A 4379-nucleotide genomic window follows, 5' to 3' on the forward strand; every position below is an offset into this window, starting at 1 on the left:
TAAAGTTGACAAACCTATCAAGTTTCTGTATTGGTCACATAGTTGATACACTAACTCAACAAAACTTTGCTAGACCCAAAATTTGCAACTCAAAAAAAAAAACCACATAAATATTTTCTTAAATTTCTATATAAACACATTTAAAAAAAAAATTCAATGCCCAAATGCATCGAACAAGTCCATAAATGAGTACACAAGTGTTATCTATCAAATTTGACCCATTTTAATATAAATTTAGTACAAAAATCACATCATCATGCAGAATGTACAATAGCTAAGTAGACACTGTATTGAGTTAAGATGATTGCCTTTGAAAATTATTATCATCCTTTATGAATTGTATATTAAAACATTTTTCATCTTCCTTTTCCTTGGTCTAGCAAAATCTTGGGGAAACATTTCTAATCCTTGCATTCTATTTGTATATTGCTTGATAATGAAGGTTGTGTTTGTGGTTCCCACTTGACCTTCATCCTACTACTAGAAGACAATGAATCCTTTGCCTTGTCAATATTATGAAATGACAATCTGGTAGCTTTAGTCACTAGATGTTGTAGTGTCCTTGGAATCCTTGATGTCTTCAATTAGTGAAGTTCCCTTTACAACTTCTTTGGCATTGGCATTGGTGGGCTTTATCTTTGGAGGCCCAGATATAATTTGAACAACTTTTCTCATTGGTTGTCTCTGCACACTCTACTCTTCAACATAAAGTAGTGCCATTTAAAACACATGCATCACCTCATGCAATGGAACACTAGAGAGCCTTGCATCTAAGATCTTGGGAACTCCTTCAGTTGTAGAGTCTATCATCTTTCTCACCCATTCAAAAATGTCCACTTCATCACCAAATTTTCCAACATTCCTTCTTCTTGTAACCATCTCTAAGAGAACCACATCAAAGTTGTATACATTTCTCTTCTCATCTACTTTCAATATGTACACATACTCTAGATAAAACATACATGAATAAAAAATTATAGACTAACTCTTTAAAAGGGTACATAATATATAATTATCTGAGACTTGATATATTAACAGTGTTGTACATGATTACTTCATGAACCCAATAGTTAAAAGTATTGTGCATCAAATCCTAGTTCATAAATCCTATGAGTATTAAAGATCATGAAAGATAGATAAACATATTTGAAAAGAATATGCGAGGAAGTGTCATGTAAAAAACTAAGAAAAAATTACGTGGTGCGATGTAGCCATAGAAGCCTACTATTGTAGACATGCATTTAGATGCTTTAGAGTTTGCAAGAATTTGGTTAGCACAAAATTAACAATATGGGCTTCAAAGTTGGAATATAGAAGTATGTTATTGGACTTGACATTTCTGTGAGCAGTAAGTGGAGAGAAATCATGGTGAAGGTAGCATAACCCCTTGGTAGCCTTAAGCAAAATCTTGTACCTTGTATCACAATGAAAATCACCACATTTTTTACCATGCAAGAGATCCCTAAGACTCTCATTTGGCATGTATTCATATACCAAAAAAAATTGTTTCCTGGTTAGAATAGTAGCCAAGAAGTCTTAGTATATGTTGATGGAGGATTTTTCCCAACATCTCAATCTCTTCTTTGAAGCTATGGTTGTGTGAGGGTATTCCTATACCATTTCTAGGAAGACTTTTTACAGCTACTTCCTCTCCATTGGGCATGAGGCCCTTGTATATTATTCCAACTCTACCTTTTCCTATAGTGTTGTCTTCTTTCAGGAATTCTAGAACTTCTTCACAAGAAAAATCAAGCCTCTAGAAATGCAGTCAACTTTTATTGCATTGGGCTTGAAGTGTTGTCCTTCTTCAGAGACCTTGTTTTAATGATGGAAGAAATTGCAAATTCATGTAACAAATAAGAAGACCTATGATTAAAACTAGCTTAAAAGTTGAGGATAATGGACCTTTCACATGGGCTTGTGTTGGAGAAGAGTTCTCATGACATGGACTCAAATATGGTCCACAGAGATCAGTGTTTCCAATGAAGGATGTTGCATTGAAGTAACTAAATTATCCCATACTTGGAACTAGACCAAAAATATATTTGTAGGAGAAATCCATAAACGTTGAGCTCAACATGTTTTCAATCTCTCTTGGAATACTTCCAACCAGATGATTTCTATAGATACTAAGGTAATTGAGAAGACATAGCTTGGTGATCTCTAGGGAGATTTGTCCTTTCATCTCATTTCAACTCAAATCTATGAAGGCTAAAATCTTATAGTGTACAATCTCCAGAGGAATTGCTCCTAAAATCTATTACTACTGATCTATCTTAGACAAATGTTTCAAACTACTAATATGCAAAGGAATGCTACTGGTCAACTCATTTCCATTTAGAAAGAGGGTTTGGAGGACTGAGAAATTTCCTATTGAGGTAGGAAGAGGGTGTGAAATCCTAATGTTGGATAAGACTAACTAACCTAAGCCCATTGTGATTGCAGTTTTCTCTAGAATGCTACCACTCATATAGTTATCTTGAAGTTCAATCAGATTACACTTGGGAAGGTTCATAAGACCTTTAAGAATGGATCAATTGAGAAAATTTTGACCCATACATAGCCTGGTAAGAGACATGCAACTTCCCAATATCTTAGGAATGGGCCCAAAGAAGAAGTTATCAAGTAGTATGAGTGTTGCAACTTCCCACTAATACAGAGATCTAGAGGAATGAAACTAGTAAGTTTGTTAGAGGAAAGATCCATTTGAAACAACTTACCATTCCTTCCATTTCCATGCCTTTCAAATGTGATATTAATTACTTTCCCATATCTTGCAAAGACTACAACTATCGAGTCATAACCATTCCTATAGGCAATGTTATAATACCCAATAGTAAGCTCTACTGCATGAGACTCTGTAGGATACCACCAATGTATTCCAACAATTTTTGCCACTAATAGAACTAAGTTTGGTGCATCTCTTTGATGTGTCTTCAATACCTTAAAAATTATATTAAGGATACAATCAACATGTTCAACTAGCTTTCTAATGTACCACTCCTACAAAAAGCTAAAATCAAGCTTTTTTATTGTTTCTTACATTCATGCAAATATGAGATGTTGTTAACTCTTCCATCTCCAAATAACTTCATCCCTATCAAAAATTTAAAAGATAAAATCACATTTTGTCACTAATGTTGCTAAGTCCCTCTATGAACTTCTTTTAAAGTTTTAAACCATCATCTTTGTGGGAAATGACCACAATTGAAGTATCACACTTTCCTATTTTATTTATTATTACTTCTAAACAAATTCAAAGACAATATGCATTTTACTAGTACATAGAAGCAAGATAAATGCACATAAAATTCTCATAATTCAAAAGAAAGCTAGAAATACTAGGAAGAACTACCCATAATCTAACAAGAATGTTCCCTACCTATCCTCGAAAAATGGTTCCCCCAAAGGGAAGTTGTTGTAGCTACTAGCACCTTATGGCCCAGTGAACACCCATTCAGTCTTCCCTACCTGAAATGTAGTTTTCTTCAAGAATTCCATCGTACAACATAAAAACTTTGAAGGAGATTATAAATTGTGCAAGAAATAGTAATTTGAAAATAACTAAGATACTTAGAAATGCAAGAATCTAGTACAAACCATTTAAGTAATCTAGTAAAGAAATGTCCTCACATGTACTTATCATAGCATTGGAATCCTCCAATGCTCGAGAACCTCCATCTACCATCATAAAATGGATGTGCATGAAACCTACAAACCAAAGCCAAATTTGATCATGCTAGGAGAATTTAGCATATAAAAGATATTTTAGAAACATTTGTGCCCTTCTATATTTGGCAAGAATTCATTAAATAGAAATAAATTCTTCAAAATTGTCCAAGAAAGAGATTTCCAATGGAAGAACCAATGTAGTCAATACTAAAATTTAATAAGCTATTCTTGTCCCAAAGTGGTTCTATAATAGTGCTTCCAACATTGGCTTCAAAGTATGAAGTAGTTGCCCATCTTTAAAAAGTTGGCATTTTTATGTCAGGAGAACTACTAGTAAAAAGTCTAGTTATCTTGAATTCTTAAATCTATTTAGTAAGCCATGTTATCATAATTCTCACTTCTAAAATGTCAAATAATAGTTGTATAAGATAAAGCTATTGTAAAGAAGATAAATTCAACACATATATGATATTTTAGTCTTTTCTCTTTTGTGGGGGTCAGCTTGTGTTTTATTTTAGCGTATTGTATGCATATTAGAAGTATATGCTTTCTCTAGTGAATGAATTATTCAAATATTTTTCTTTTGTACGACCCATGGTTCCATTGTTCTAGAAAAATAAATTTATTTTAGAAATGATTTTTGACTTTTGATGTATGGTAAAGGGTCTTACATGTCATTGAGTCACAATATAACATATGCATGCTTA

At 33.2% G+C, this 4379-nt stretch overlaps 1 pseudogene; it reads right to left on the minus strand.

Annotated features, from left to right (window-relative positions):
- Positions 1-537: 537 nt before the first annotated feature.
- LOC149538064 (leucine-rich repeat receptor-like serine/threonine-protein kinase BAM1 pseudogene) lies at positions 538-3501 on the minus strand (annotated as a pseudogene).
- Positions 3502-4379: the final 878 nt, after the last annotated feature.

Source organism: Cupressus sempervirens, chromosome 9, assembly GCF_028749045.1.
Source record: "Cupressus sempervirens isolate cs-2001-9-10 chromosome 9, ASM2874904v1, whole genome shotgun sequence".
Lineage (NCBI taxonomy): Eukaryota > Viridiplantae > Streptophyta > Pinopsida > Cupressales > Cupressaceae > Cupressus > Cupressus sempervirens.